General features: G+C 35.9%; 1 protein-coding gene across 4 annotated transcripts in view; it reads right to left on the bottom strand.

The window, feature by feature from the left end:
• The window catches only part of kcnab1a (potassium voltage-gated channel subfamily A regulatory beta subunit 1a), a 124,603-nt gene that overhangs the window by 36,047 nt on the left and 70,859 nt on the right, over positions 1-17,697 (bottom strand). The gene's annotated exons all lie outside the window — the stretch shown is intronic.

Raw genomic sequence — 17,697 nt, 5'->3', positions numbered from 1 at the left:
TGCCAGCTCAAACATGCATTTTAGTCTGGGACTACTATAAACCCAGTTCGGGAAACCGCCCCAATGAGTTTTATAGTTTTAGGATTAGAGACAAACTTTGGCAGGAAGGTGCTGACAGAGAAAGAGGATGAGGATGAATGAAATGTAGTGCAGTGCATTATGCAGTAAAAAGTGTATTGTGTGTTGTACTATCAGTGTGAATGTATTCCTCTGCATCAAGGCTAGACAATGAAGGTGCCGATGCCGAATAATAACTGTGACTCGGTGTTGTCAATAATAAATCTGCATATATGACAGATTACACGCACCTACGGTAATGCACAACCGTGTCCAGCAGATTAAGATTTACACAGCACGTTTTTATTTCATATAGTGCCTGCCATTGCCATTCGTTTCCAAGAATCTATCTGACACTTCATAACAACGCTGTTGAAGAGCGTGACCAAAAACATTCAGGACTGCAGGTAAAGAGGTGAAAGGTGGGATTGATTTCCCAGAACCATAATAACTTTTAAATTGTATTTTAGTGACCCCCTCAGAGAGCTATGGAGATACCAACAGCAAGATTGCTAATAATAGAAGCAGAAACAAAGGTGCAATATTATAAACCAAAGAGATTATTTGTCCCTTCTATGTAAATCAGATTTTTTTTCCTAACCAGCCATGCCTGCAAACAAGCCACAGGACATTTTGTTGTTTGCCAATCTCCGTTACATTAAACAACAAATATTTCCTGACTGACTGGGCTCTTTGTGGGCGCAGAAATTGCTTGTCATCGGAAACATGTCACATCAGTCTGCACTGGACACGGCGTGAAAGTGTAAGCAAATCTATCTCAGTAATTTGACGGCAATTTGTCTGTTTGTGGTACATTTTGTGTGCCTTTGCAAGTCTCTGCTTCTAGGATATGCAGGCATTTCTATCTTTATGTATGTGTTTTGTATGACAGGATGGTAGTAGAGAGCTATCAATCATTTAGACAGCGAAAAGCCACGATAATAATATGTTCCAGTCAGAATGAATTAAAACACTGTTTAAATAAAGATTGATTATAAAGGATTGCCAAAAATGACTACACCAAGGACAAGCGAAGCAAAAAACACAATGGTCCTATAGCATAAAATAGATAAAGACATTGAGTTCTAGATAAAGTAATAGCAAGAGAGTTTGGGGCAGCCTTAAATGTAAAATTCTGTGTATTTCCACAACGTAAGGGCCAATGCATACAGACAGCATTAAAGTGAACAAGGTTAGACAATGGTGAATTTATTCAAGCTTTGGAGAAAAATATGAACCCTGAGCATTTAAATCTGACAGTGAGACAGATGCTTATGTTAGCAACTATTAATCACCATTATCATTGCAGTGTCTGTACAGATCTGGTATTGAAGATGTTACTGCCCTAGCAATTCCTTTCAGTGGGACTATACTGATAACTTCACATGTTTCTCAATGGCTATGTTTAGGGGGTGCCACCTACCAGCAAACCATCTCAATGGACATTCAAAACTAGCCCATAGGCATTCCAATGACTATTACCAATACCTAATGAACAAAATCCTTTAACCTGTGGAAAAAAATAACCTTGTGGATGACGGTAACCCAAATTTGAACTCAAAAAAAGCAGAGGACTTGGCAACACTGTACACACCATCTCTCATCGAGTTCATGCTTTATCTCTGGATAAATGTATAAAGTCAAAGCGGAGTTGAAGAAAGTGTTCTTAAGAAGTTTTAGATATAGGCAATTAAAACACAATTTTCAAAAGGCACGAAACATTTTATTGCTTTATGTATCCTAATGTTATAAACGTACACATAAACTCTGCAGAACGTACAGCGTGTGACCCCATTACAATGCGTGTTGCCAATGCTTTGCTATTGCATTTTTCTGTGATGAGTATCATGTCAGACATAAATAAGAGGTTAATATAAGACGTAAACTTAAGCACAATTCTTCTATGAATGTGCACAAGGTGTTTTGCATTCAATTTAGAAAATATAACAATGCACGCGTTTACATGCATACTTTTCTCCTGATGACCGGATTACAGATCAACTACACCACACCTTTTAATACGTTCAAAAATTGCACAATCATATTTATAAAGGTGTTTACATGAATGCTTTTCAATCCGATTGAGCCATTTTGGGATTATTTGGTTGCATGTAAACGTAGCTAGTAAGTACTGATGTCAAACAGCATCAGAAACTAAAAGAGACTGGAGGCATTTCTAACACTACTACTGTAAAAAAAATATCTATACAGTTACTTTTGGCACACATAAATATTGAAGTTTGCAGATAAAAGTTTGATTTGTAGAAGTCTGTGAGTTGGTACTGTGTAGCATATAGGAAAAAGTTTAAAACAGAATTGCATAACTGATCAATAACAGTGTGTCTTTGTGAGCTGCTACTATGAGCAAATAACATGATGTATGATGATGTAGCAAGAGGACAATATTTGGGTCATGGTGAACCTGACCATCCTTGTATTTACTGCAAGCTGGTGTGTGGTTCTGTGTGTGCACATTTGTATATACTGTGTGTGTGTGTTTGTGTGTAAATGTGCCTATTTGCTTCTGTGCCCTAGCATCTGTGTTTGTATGCATGATAGCCACTGAAAATTGAAGTGCTTCTTGAAAAACACACCAGAGTATCTTCTGTACTTAATATGTTTACAGCATCAAGCATTTTATGGTTAAGAACAGCGGGGGTTCTTGACTGCTCATCCGAGGAGCGCAAATTAAAAATATGTGTTCGGAGTGTCATGTTTGTTGCTCATGTTTTTAAAATATGTGTTTTTTGCGTCATGTTAACCATGTGCATGCACTTTTATCATAAACCCTTTAAAGGCGTCTTCAGCAGCAGGCACTTATTTTGACAAGACACGTTATTTACACAGGATCACTCGATGCGCAGAACACATATTTGTTGTGACGAGTGCCCTCGAAGAATATACTTTGACAAGAAATGTTGTTTGAGGACCTAAAAGGATCTTACATGGCAACACTATGGCCACTGGTAACATGGGAGAGAGAATGGTGAAAATCATCCGAAGATGATACTGAGTACTAATTAAAAAAAAAAAGATTGAAAAACAGAAAAATCAGTCTGAAGAAGAGTACATATTTCATTTCAGAAACAGACAGAGAAAAACATAATCATAAAAAGAGGGGGGAAAGCGTATAGGGAAGATTGTTTTGCTCTGCCAGCATTTTGATTTATCAGGGGAGACCCCATCTGTGTCATCAACACAAAAAACTGTAAGCATGTCTCCTATCCGCATTGCAGCTTGTTTCGGTCAAGAACTGCCTATTTAGACAGGAAGAGACTGAAATTTCAAGCAACCAGCTACAGTTTGTTTAGTTTTCATGTGCTACCTGTAGCAAAAGAGATTTAACTACAAAAATACAGACAAGATAAACTGAATCAAGCCAGTTCCATTGAGTTACTTGTTTTCAGGTGGACTGATCAAGAAAATCTTGGCTGGTTGGCATTTTTCCCATATGATGGTCAAAAGGTCTGCTGCTATGATGGTTTTTGTACAATGCATTTTAAATGTTTCCAATTCTATAGATTTTCAGCTATAGAATGACACACATAATATTTCTTGCTTTCTGACGTAATTACGTAATAAATAAACAGCTATGCTAAATTAAAAAGTAATTTGATGCCACTCTTCTTAATTACTTGGGCTTTTACAGAATTTAATTAAAGTTCTGTTTTAAATAACCAAAGCTTTATGCCTAAGTAAAACACTTTAACATCATGGGGAAATGAAAATTTCATTATACTGGGTCACAGAGGTCTGCCTTTAAACCGCACACTACTAAATTAAACCCATATTACTTTGATATTTACTCTGCGGCAGAAAAGATGCTCAGTAGGGCAGATGTGCACCTGTGCTGGGTTCTATAGCAAACATCAATTCATTTGATTGACATCTTTTCATTAACGTACTGATAACCAAATACTATGAGACAGGTTTGTGTTGCCGGCTAAAAGTATGATATCTGGAGTATGATTTTAAGTTACAAATCAATAGGTTTGTCTGAAATTAAAGCAGTAATCCTCAGTGTGCGCTGACTGGATTTGACTGTTATAATCTGGTATAAGTCAACTACATTTTTTTTTATTTAGTAAAATTAATTCTAATCTTGATCCTTAATTCAAAAAAGAAAAGAAAAATAAGATCGAAGTGTGCCTGGGGGGTACCTACCGGCAAACAAGGGTACTGCAATTCTGAGGGATTAGCGAGAGAGTGCGGCTTCATGTTTTTAAATATTGCTTAAATTAATTCAAACTTTTTTAGCCTTAAGTTACTTAGTCTACATATATATATATGAATTCTTATATTTCTTTTTCATTAATAGCTCAGACAAAATAATAATTGCCTCTGGTCTTTATTCAGTGAACTATCAGGTCATGTGTTCTATATCTAAGCCAAATGATGAAGAAAATGTGGATGTAACTATACAGCGCAATATCTTTCCTTTGCAATATACAATATCCTAAAAGGGAAAAATAAGTTGGCATGCATTAATCTTTAAGAGAGATATAATTTCTCTTGGGTCTCATTTACACATTCATATGATGAGCTGTAGTTTCTCTCTCTATGATGAAGGGATGTAGCTACCCTGCCATTACCTCCTTCTACTTCTGAGAGAGTCAGAGCTTCAAACATCACACACATCCAAACTCTCACATGCGTGTGAATGCCGATACACGCGCTGATACATACTGTACTTACAATTCTGCAAGCAATCATAATTAAACTCTGAACAGGACACAGAGAGAAAAAGAAGGTAGCCAAGCAACGTGGGCAGAGGAAGAAAAAAACACTTTCGTGTGGATTTTGTGTTGGCTTCCGGCGAGACTTCAGCACCTTGTGTGGGCGAATGAGTGAGTGAGGCCACTGTAGTTGTGTAAACATCACACACTGGTCATCACATGAATCTGAATGAAAGTATAACACCAGGAGAAAGAGCGAGCGAGCGAGAGAACATGTGTCATGCGTCATGAAATGAGTTTGACTCATTCGTATATATGAGAATGTTTGCAATTAAATCAATTTCTCATTTCTTCTACTGAAACTAATACCAATACATTTGCATGTTTCCTAAAGTCATTCATTTTCTTTGTTTTATGCCTGTGACAAAACCTCATTAATGTGATATAAAATAAGGATTGAACGTATGTGTAGTGGTGCTTTGTAATAAGGTAATGAAATTCATTTGGTTTGCCAAACTAAAAATGTTCAGAAGCATCACGCCAATGTAAATGTCCCCAAAAAGTCAATTTTGTTTCAGTTTTGAGATGTCTTATCAATTAGGCAGTATTAGACACCACTTTGTTGCTATACAGCCTCGTGAAATAATGCTTGAATTGCAGACATTAGACACGTGTCTGTTGCTATTATTTCTTATTTTCACAAAGCAGACAGTTTAACTGCGTATCCAGTCCAGTCCGTTTACGACACTGCGTGACAGCTGATATAAATGAAGGATTGGGACAATACACCCAGCCGATTCCAAGGTGTTTAACAATGTCTTAGTCGGATTTGCATCGGGACATTCCTATTTTCATAATGTCAATGCAAAAAAATCCAAACACCTAAAATGCAAGGTCATGCCAAATTCGGTTCAAAATATGTTTAGTTTATTAAGAAAAAAAGCAAAAGTCAGCATTTGAACCCATGATTTTAACAAGGGCTACCTTGCATGCTAGGTATTATCATACAGTATTACTATATGTTATGCTATTTGAAATCTTGCACAAGAGTAAGCAAAGAGTTGTAACCCTTAAAAAATACAGGTCCATGACTGACTTCTCTTTTTAATTTTGTTTGTTTATTTAAAATTTGCACTGATTTTTTAAAGACAGGGACTAACAATGAATTCTCAATAAGCACTGCTAGCTACAGGCTCTCTGCAAGATAATTAAAAGTTTAGCTGCAGGTTGTCTTAAAATTGATTGATGATGCCTCCTACAGAGACAACGTTCCTCTCAGGTTCAGCTGTATGTAAACAGGGCACGGAGAACTTAAAACTGAACACAGCAAGAGCTTAATAAAAACGAAACTTTCACAGCAAGAGAGGCTGTATTTGACGTCAGGCCATTTATAACTAGGAACTGTTTGTCAAAGTTGATGGCATCTTATAAATATGAAACTTCATGATCTGTGGTGAAAAGCTTTCAAAGTGCTAACCACAAACATTCAAATACAGAAGATCAAGATGATCTTACATGACACAACTGTTACATTAAATTTAGGTATTTAGCAGATGCTTTTATCCAAAGCGACTTACAAAGATTAGAAAACAATAAAAGCAATGTGTCACAGGGAGGCAATAGTAGGGGTGCGCGGGGCAAAAACTAACGCAAGGTTAGTTGTAACACAGACTGTTTACATTGTTGCACAAGGTTGAGCGTTTTGTTTTTCTGGTATTTTTTTGGAAATGTAAAACGTTTTTTAGAAAGTTATAGATGAACGAGTGTTTGGGTGGCATGTAAGTACAATTTTTTATAATTAGTTTTTTTCTGATTCTGAGTTGGGTGTGTAAGATACCAAATTCAATGCTATGTCATATTAATCTGTGTCTTGTTGACTAAAACATAGCATCGGTTTGAAATATGTCTGCAGCTCTTAGCAACTTTTTCTGGTGGGCTTAAAACTATTTTGACCCAGCGGGGTTAGTTGTAACGCTGTGTTACAACTAACCCCTTAGCACTTTCGATATGAAAACCGCTAACGTTAGCGTTATTCTTGTCTTATTTTAAATAGGCTACACACTAATAATTGCTGCTGCCAACAAAATAAATGTGCGTGTCTTATCAAATGTGTGTCAAATTTTTTGTTCATATCTTTAATATTGATTGAATAATGTCACGTCAAAGATTGAAATCATAATGAAATGAATGGCTAAAATCAGACTTTGATGCTCATTATCTAAGAATTTGATTTTTTAAGTTGTAGTATGGTTATTACAGACTGGGTCACATCTAAAAATAAATTATCATAATTGTGCTATTTTTTCTCACATATTTAGACATTTGTATCCATTTATAATTGAACTATTGTTAGAAAAGGGCTGGATGAATGAATACAGTGTGGATACTATAGACATATATATAAACAATATCCACTTCTAAAATTAGTATTGAAATATTTGCCTGCAAACTTAATTTTTAGCAAGTGTTACAACTAACCCCCTGCCTGTTACAATTAACTCCACCTATGGGGTAAGTTTTAACGTTTGCACTTTTGTCACGTTTGAAGAATTTGTCCAAGAATGGTAAGTACTAGAAACAAACTTCAAATGTTCATTTATAGCAGAGATGTGTGTGTTGCTTGTGTAAAAATATCAATAATCAAACTCAAATATTTTTTGAGTGATTGAGCCAAAACCAAAAAGCGTTAGGTTGTGCCCCGCTCTCCCCTACCAAAGGTTTCACTATTCCAAAACAAAACCTGTTGAAAAAAAAGAAAAGAGAAGAGAAAGAAATGCTGTCAATTTCTCTGTCAATTTATTTGTATTCCCTGTTACACCCAAGGAATACATATACTAAAATATATAGCTTGAAGAAACTGTAAATCACATAAAGCCCGGACTATAGGCTGTTTTTTGTGTGCACGCAAACGTACGTGCACAGTCTATTGCACAGCCTTGCAAAGCATAGTTTATTTGACTCGTATGTGTTCGTAGTTGTGTGATGCATGCGCATTGCAACAAAATGCAACAAACCTCCTGGGCTACATACTACATTCTCCTGTACGCGCATACGTGTACAATGTATGTGGGGTTTAATAAATCCAGTAGTGAACATACAGTTAACTGTAACTGTAAACGTTAACATGGAAAAAAATACAGAAACGGACCCTTGTGTATGCATAAAAAACATAGACCATACTGCTGCCCTTAGATAAAAGTGTCTGGCAAATGTATAAATGCAAATGTTAAAATGACACATCCTTAATTTTTTTTCCAAAAATGAATGTACAGCAGGAGACGCCTCTTCTGAAATCAGTAAAGATCACAACATGCTTTAATTTAGAGAAAAACATCTGAACACTCCTGTGGAAAATGTCAAACTGGCTTAGGATATTTATTGGCGATAAGAATAATCTGAGGATGTTGTAACATTGGATATCCATTGAATAAAGAACAATATGTCTTTATCTCCAGCAAGAGCCAATCTTTAATTACATTCTATGTGTTTCTATACACTCTTATTGTGTTGCTGAAGCCACTATAATGAAAAACAGAGGCTCTGGAATACTAAGATTCTCTAAGATAAAAATGATGAGAAAGAGAAAGAAACTGTGTCAGAGGGAAACAACATAAAATAGGCCAGGCCAAATATGTTGTGCAAATTCAGCACATTTCTTTTATCTGCAGAATACACAAGCAATAAATAGTGACAAAAACAGGGTCATGAAGAATGTACTGTAAAAAAAAGGTTGTAAAAAGCTTAACGTATGAACATTTATTATCTACTTAGAAACTTAAAATATCATCAAAAGACAAAAAGAATTGAGAGAAACTCAACTAAATGCTGTCTCATCTGATCATTTCCAAACGTAGTGTTTGCAAACTGTCCGTCTGTTCTCACACAGCCTGACAATGTTTAGCGTTTTGTTGAGTATGCTTTAAATAAAACAGGATAAAAAGCTGAGGTAGCAGTAAATCATATGAATGCTGATTCTTCTTCAAGGTTTAAATAAGTACAGCAAGTTTTATTCAACAGAATGCAAGGTTTTGTGCAACAGAGTAATAAGCCCCTGTGGATCACAATGAGCCTCCTGATGAGAGAAGCAATCACCTGTTTTATCCAGAGCTGTTTGACACTTTGATAATCCTGCAGTTCCTGACAATCTGTTGAGTAATTTTCTACCGTATCTAGCTTAAATCAATGCTACTTATTACCGAGTCAATCAACAACTGGAAAAACAATGATTTTATTGGAGAATTAGCAAACACAACCTCTCATTAGCCTAGAACAAATCTGTCTTTAACACCAATGGTCTTTGGTTTTGTTAAAATCTTTATTTTTCTTATTGGGTCTAAAGGCATTTGGCTTATAAATGTGAACATGCATGTATTCACAAGAGCAAAGAAAATTTTCAAGCTTTTCATTTTGCAATGCACTTCTATATTCCCATTGGGCCGCTTTTCACTTCAAATCAATAAAATGCCATTTAATTAAATGTTGGATCTGTGGAAAAGCCAATTCGAGTGTGACAGGCAACTAAACTGCCAAAGTATAATATCCACAAGCACATATCTAAAAGGAGGAAGGGGAAAATGAGAACTAGAAGAATTCCAGCCATTTATTATTGGTGAGTTTGGTGAATATGATGGGGTCGAAACAGGTCAGGGGAATAAAGCTCAATAAATCAATAGGGGGAATGAAAGAGAAAATGAATGAACTCTGTGAATCTCACTTTAATAGATTCTGTCAGCCCCAAACACGTGGCACAGTACAACGGAGACGGCAGGGTCCCCAAGGACAGAAGATCAACATTCCATAGTGATGAACATCAAGTACATACTATGACCATAGTATTTGTACTACATAGATTTTGTCTGACATCTTTTCTATTTGATTATATGTCTTAAACCCAATACTGCAATTTAGTTTGACAAATCAATAAAATGACCCAAAGGTCATTTAACACATCAACTAGCACATCAACATAATGAAGCTGACATAAGACTTTTCCACTTTTAAGTGTATGAATAGTGGTAAAGCAATGTGTAGTGCAAAAGGTCATGGGTTCAATTTCAAACACAGGTAACACAGATACTGATGAAAAAAACATTTTATTAGATGTGTCAATGTAAGGTAAATACACACTTGTACATGTACACAGATGTTGACGCATGCGCATCTCCTAGGCCACATACAGTACTACATTCTGCATTGCACAGTTTAAAAAATCCGGCGGTGCACATACAGTACGTGCACACTCTTCTGATAATGAAAATTGTGTCAGCACCAGCAGCTTAACAAAACTTGTTTGTTGCAGAAGTGTTCAACAGCAAAATAAATAAATGAACTCATAAATAAAGAAAGAACTGAAATTCGCCCAAAGGAACTTGCATTATTTACCACTCTGCACAGTTGTGAATGCAGTGGTGCTCAATAGACACTTGGACCTGATATCAGCAACATGCTCGCCAATGAGAGTGATGTCATTAATTATTCACAACACTGCAAACATAATGACAACCGTTTTCCAGGAGTTTATTACAGCGATATGACAAGAACTACAGTAAAAGAAACAGCTGCATTTTCAACAGATTCAGCATGTTTAAGTGTGGGTCTGGATCTAAAACAAAACTTTCTGGAGAGATGTTTTCCTTACAGTATTAAATGTCACCCCAATTTGCCCCAATACGGCTCTGGAAACAGTTTATAATAAATGAGGTTGAGGCTAAACTGCTTACCTGGGCTCTAAATAAAGAGGTGTGGGACATTGGGAAATACAAGTTAGCAATATTCATCTACAGAATCAGCAATAACTCACCTACACATCATTCCACCTGGACTTTAAATGAGATTTAAAACATTAACTCTTGACATGTAAAATATATTTTACTCCACTGCCATTTCAGGCTTGTTCAGCTGCTCAGGTTAACACAGGCTGCTTTTTAAAGGAGTTTTACACATCAAGTACTAATATTTGAAGCTCACAGTATGTTTGAAGAACGAAATGAAGCTGGGTATGAGCTTTCCTAACATAAATCCTACCATGTCAAGCAGTGCAACTATGTAAATCCCATAGATGGCCTTCTGTACATTAAAGGTAAATGACTTCCATGTGTCAATCAGACATATTGTATATCAGTGTGAAAATCTTCTCAGCCATATCATGAAAAATATGGAAAAACGGGATGAGTGATTGATGATTTATATATGAGTCACGTGGAACGTATGTACATGCTGGATACATGTGTGTCTTTGTCTGTCTGTCTGTGTAAATGCATGGCGGGTGATTCTCACGAAATCCAGAATTAGAAGGTGTCCAGCATCAGAATAAAAAAAAAACACTTGAAGCCCATGCAAATATAAGATTAAGGTCTGAACATACTATAACCATTATTTTTAGAGGATTTAAAAATATTTCCTATAGAAATATACATTACATTATCATAATCAAAAATTATAATTACAGCAACATTATATTAAATATATGCATTTACAAACTCATGTTTCAGTAATGAGAACTAAAAAGTTTTCTAGGTACTATGACAAACAAAATTTCAACTTTTATCTTGAGAGAAAAAATAAGAACTGCTTATCTGGTTGCCATCTTGAGTGTCACAGTCAATTATGTCACTTCCCAATTTTTTTTTAATGTTAGTTCCTTGAGGGCTTAAACAATGATTGAAAATTGTTGCGGAAGATGAGAAAATTGATCTTGGACACATTTATATTCCTTACTATTGTCTCTACATTTACCAATGATCACCAAATACCACATGTTTCTTTACTGTAAATGTTTATAGTATAACATGCACTGAAGATTTTTGATTTTTAGATTTTTTAATTATAAATATTTCCATGTCAAAGAACCCAAATCCAGTCATGGACACGTTGCGGTAATAAAAACTTTCCCCTTAAATGTGGAAAAAACAACAAAATTGGTTTGTATGATGTCATTTCAAATCATGTGCAAAATAGTACATGAAGAGATGTTTGTAACAGTATGCTTCTTATTTGGACAGCATTTACTTTTTTATCAAAATGTTTCATGACACCGCATAAGTCTGATTTCGTGAGAATCACCCCTTTGTTTTTACTATAAATGAATCATATGATATCTGTTGAAAGATCTATTATTTAGAGCTCTGTGATATTGTCAGCATGGCCCTTAAATGTGTTTGTGTGTGTCTATGTTCTTTGAGGATATTAACACTCTAACCTAATCTAGTCAGCTGTGAAGAGAGTAATGAGTGGAATCTGTCAGGCAAACATGAGTCTAAAAACAGAAAGCTTTTTTCACACTAGCTCTGTGCTGTTTTATGCAAAAATCTTTTTATAATATTAAATTTGACTCTCATTTTTTTTTACTTTTTGGCTATTCTGTATATCACGGGCTCACTACAGCGTTTATTTATATAATATACTTTCCAGTAATTGTGAACCCTCTGTACTTAGGTTAATCTCTGCATTGATTACTCATAAACTGTTGTCTGATCTTCAGAATCAATAGTCAAATAGTGTTTATCTATAAATGTGACATTTACCGCCGTATTTACTATCAGCTTGCATCAGCGTAAATGCCTCTTTTGTCTTTTAAAAACTATTGGCAGTGGCAGAGTTTACTAAAGATATTAGTGAAAAATTTGTGCTGAAAAGAGGTGGACTCAAGTTGTTTTGCGGCTGACCTTATTGCAGCTTCCTTTTTAGACACAAAATTTATGGGAGGAGAGTATTTAAACACGGGGGCTATAATGATATTTCATGCATTTTGACTTATTAACACAGTTAAAGAGTTAAATTTCTCATGCTAAACATGGGCAAAGGTTCAAAGAAAGTACAGTGGAAGTCCTTAAATGGGCACTTTACCCGGAATAGCGCACACACCAACCAAGAGCTTACATGTGTCACCAGAGAGGTGTGTCGTTGTTTGTGAGGAAATTTAAAGCTTGTTTAGCTTCCCAATGAACACAGCATTATAGAAACAATGGATTTAGTTTGGTTTTTTCACAGTAGAAGTGGAGTTATGCAAGTGTGTTTGTTTAACTTCGTTTTTTTTTTTTTCATTAAAATGGGGCGGTCCCTGCGATAAAACAACCGTGTCATGAGTCGCAGACGTTAAGTAAAATGCCATAAAATCTCTGTTTTGTTGGCAATCAACGTGTAAGTGCATATAATATAATGAACATGTGGTGAATCGTAAGTTATCCAGAGATAGTGAGATAATGTTTTGTGTATTTTGCGTGCTCATGACTCGCTAAGCCCACGGTACGCATCAAGGAACTTGGCTTTTTTCGGAAATTAGTGGTACAGCTAATCTGTCTTTTATTAATCCGACAAAACTTAAGACTTTTCGGAGATACGAAGGATGCAATACTACTCTATAGGTGCTCAAGACAAACATAAGATTAGCAGAAACAACGTGTTATGCAACATGATTTGCTAACATCCTAAAAAAAACATATCTTAAACACTTCGCTATTGTTGCCACAAAACTATTGGTAATTTATATGACATTCATGACATTTATAATGTCTGAAGAAAACCAACTTTTCCAGTTTTTTTATAATATTTTGTGGTGCACATTTACAAAAACTACTCAATAATAGCACATACATATCTTACTACTGTATGTTATTTTGTTAACACAAATTGTTTTATATTTCCCAGTGGAGCCTATGTCCCTAAGCCAAAACATAGATTGTCTGTAACGTAGACCTAAGAGATGCTGTAAGCTATTTATTTCTGGAATAGCATGCAGAACCTGTCCCAGCTACCTGACAGATGTCACTGAAATAGATGTCATGAGACCTGTCTCTGTCACAGCCCTGGGCTCAGTAAACAGTAAAACAAATGTGACTTCAGGATGCTATTATTCAGCTGATCAGATTTAGATGCTCCCCCTGCCTGTCAGTCATTTTAAGCATTTTGATTGGCTGACATACCTTGGCATTTTAGAAGTTGGGGTGATATAATTCAATAGCAAACTTTGGCAGAAGTTAGCAAAATAGCTAACGTTACACCCAAGGTGCTAAACTCAAGCACTAAATTTGCACCAATATCACCAGGGGGTTAAAAAGACAGTACAGAAATACTGAGAACTATGACATCTCCATGCAATTATGTTGAGGCGCTAGACGCTTTTGAAAGTATAAAAAACACTGACAGCTTTAGTATGTTAATGCCCAATTAGGTGTAGGATAATGAATGTGGCCCAGGATAAATGTGTGTACTGTATGAGATGTGGATCATTATAAAGAGCTCCGCTCATTTGTTTGTGCTCCTGTCGTTAACTTAGCAAATGCATGCAGAACCGCATTACAATGATGACCATGACGGCATTTGCACTTTGATAAACTATGCTCTTTATATATGGAAATACTTCTATTCATATATTATCTTTGAAGTCTAAATACAATAACTACACTCGGTGCTATATACAGTAGCACCAAAAGTGGTTCTTTGCTTGTAATCATAGAAGAACCATTTTAAGTGCCATATAGCACCGGTGAAGCACCTGTGTAGAACCATATAGTGCTTTGTAGAACCATATGTGGTGCTATAGTGTTGCTATATGGCCCCTATATGGTTCTACACAGGTGCTACACAGGTGCTTCACCGGTGCTATATGGCACTAAAAATGGTTCTTCTATGGTTACGATCCAAAGCAAGTGTTTTGGTGCTATATAGCACCGTTTGTTTTTTTAGAGTGTACTATTTTAATATATAATCGCCATACTACTAGAGTCTATTGGAGCTGACTTAACAATTTTTTTGAAGAGGTTAAAAAATGAACTTTTATAATATTTTAAATCTCCATTATTAATATCATTCATTAAAATAATGTAGGGTCCCTTTTCACATCTTATCATTAAATGCATCATCTTTCATTTTAAAATGAATTTGTTTTATGCTTTTTAAAGCTGGCCTGTCACCATGTAAATTTAAATCCTACCATATATTATGCACAGACTGCAGAGTATTGTTTTAAACGTTCAAGTAAAAGAGCATCATTATTGATTGTTTTGTGTTCCTTTCTTTCATAAAGACAAGAACGAGGATCTATTTAGGTAATGTACAAGTTAAGTGTGGCTCTTTGCACTGTACATACTACTTACAGTAATGATGCTTTTAGAAATGGCTGTTACTTTACAGATGAAGTTGTTGGGGGAGCCAGCTTCAGTTATTTCTATCATCAGCTGCTGCATTAAAGGAAAACGTAAATAAAGAGTTTGGTTCCAAAACGCAATAAAGCAATTTTGACTAACTTCAGTAAAAAGTGTATTATATACCAAGAAAGTGACAAGATGAAAACTACTATTTTCCAAAATCCATAATTAGATTTTCAAAGATTTATTATAAAAACGTATATCTGTTTACGCAAAATGTAATAAACCCATGACAAGTTTTTTTCAAAATGCTATAAATCTATTGAATCAATATATAAATGTGCATTTATCTTTGCCATGTTATATTCAAATAGTTGACTAGTGGTATACACTGATTAAACATTATTACAGTGCATTGAAAATGCGCAGTACTGTTCTTACTAGGCTTTTTATTATTATTATGTTGGCTTGAAAAAGCCAACATACTGTTATTGCTATTAAACTTATTATTATGTTGGCTTGAAAAAGCCAACATACTGTTATTGCTTTTAAACTTATTATTATGTTGGCTTTGAAAAAGCCAATATATTGTTATTATGTTGGCTTTGAAAAAGCCAATATATTGTTATTGCTATTAAACTTATATCTTATTATTCTACCCCAAAATTTCTGACACTAACTCGTCCTAGGGCTTTCAAGCTACATGCACCAAATTTTCCACAGACCTTCAGACTGGTCTGACTTAGTGTGCTATATCTTTTCTAACTGATGGGACCTTCCAAATTCGTAAACGGGGGGCTCGAACACCCCAAAATTTCCATTGATTTAACATTGAGACAAACTTTGACGGGTCATAGCTGTGAGTGAGAAACTTGTAGAAACTTGTGGCTTATCACATTTAAGGAGGCTGACAGGCTGTGTAAGAACATACCTCACAATGGGGTGTAAGCTGTACCCCTGGGGTGTAAGAGGCCCCCAAAATTTCCCATTGACTTATAATGGGGCAGGAAACATGCCCATAAAAGGGAATAAAAACGTCCCAGATTGAATATCTTCACTTTAGAGTGTCGTAGAGACATGGGGGTGGGCTCATTATACTTAGGCATCCAATCAGTCTCTTAGGATCACCCCAAAGCTATTAAGCCACGCCCCTAGCAACAATTTTGGGTACCCTAGCAACATCTCCCATAGACTACCATTATAAAAAGCCCAGATGGATATCTTTGCACCAGAGTGTCATAGAGACATAGGGGTGGGCTCATTTTACTCAGGCATCCAATCAGTCTCTTAGGATTCTTATTGAGGTATTAAGCCACGCCCCTAGCAACCAAATATGAGCACCTTAGCAACATAATAAACAAAGCCTTATATCTCTGGATCTGAACATCATAGAGACATGGGGGTTGGGTCTTTGGGTCATGTTAGCTTCATGCTAGCTCCATGCTAAGTCATACTAGCTACATGCTAGTTTCATGCTAGCTTTATGCTAATTTCATAATAAATCTTGCTAACTTCATGCTAAATCATGCTAACTTCATGTTAAATCTTGTTAGCTGCACGCTAAATAGTGCTAGCGTCATGCTAATCATGTTAGCATCATGCTAATCATGCTAGCTTCACGTTAAATCATGCTAGCTTCATGCTAATCATGCTAACCTCATGCTTACTTCATGCTAATCATGCTAGCCTCATGCTACCTTCATGCTAATCATGCTAACATCATGCTAGCTTCATGCTAATCATGCTAGAATCATGCTAGCTTCATGCTAATCATGCTAGAATCATGCTAGCTTCATGCTAATCATGCTATAATCATGCTAGTTTCATGTTAACATCATGCTAGCTTCATACTAATCATGCTAACATCATGCTAGCTTCATGCTAATCATGCTAGCAACATGCTAGCTTTATGCTAATCATACTAGCATCCGTCTAATCATGCTAGCAACATGCTAGCTTCATGCTAATCATGCTAGCATCATGCTAGCTTCATGCTAATCAATGCTAGCATCATGTTAGCTTCATGCTAATCATGCTACCATCATGCTACCATCATGCTAATCATGCTACCATCATGCTAGCTTCATGCTAATCATGCTAACATCATGCTAATCATGCTAGCTTCATGCTAATCATGTTAGCATCATGCTAGCTTCATGCTAATCATGTTAGCATCATGCTAGCTTCATGCTAATCATGCTAGCATCATGCTAGCTTCATGCTAATCATGCTAACATCATGCTAACAACATGCTAACATCATGCTAATCATGCTAACATCATGCTAGCTTCATGCTAATCATGTTAACATCATGCTAGCTTCATGCTAATCATGCTAGCATCATGTTAGCTTCATGCTAATCAATGTTAGCATCATGCTAGCTTCATGCTAATCAATGCTAGCATCATGCTAGCTTCATGCTAATCATGCTAGCATCATGCTAATCATGCTAGCATCATGCTAGCTTCATGCTAATCATGTTAGCATCATGCTAGCTTCATGCTAATCATGTTAGCATCATGCTAGCTTCATGCTAATCATGCTACCATCATGTTAGCTTCATGCTAATCATGATAGCATCATGTTAGCTTCATGCTAATCATGCTAGCATCATGTTAGCTTCATGCTAATCATGCTAACATCATGCTAGCTTCATAATAATCATGCTAGCTTCATGCTAATCATGCTAGCATCATGCTAGCTTCATGCTAATCAATGCTAGCATCATGCTAGCTTCATGCTAATCATGCTACCATCATGCTAGCTTCATGCTAATCATGCTACCATCATGCTAATCATGCTAGCTTCATGCTAATCATGTTAGCATCATGCTAGCTTCATGCTAATCATGCTAGCATCATGCTAGCTTCATGCTAATC

This window comes from Paramisgurnus dabryanus, chromosome 9 (genome assembly GCF_030506205.2).
Source record: "Paramisgurnus dabryanus chromosome 9, PD_genome_1.1, whole genome shotgun sequence".
Classification (NCBI taxonomy): domain Eukaryota; kingdom Metazoa; phylum Chordata; class Actinopteri; order Cypriniformes; family Cobitidae; genus Paramisgurnus; species Paramisgurnus dabryanus.
The sequence above is the reverse complement of the archived record's forward strand: the minus strand, read 5'-3'. Positions and strand labels throughout refer to the sequence as shown.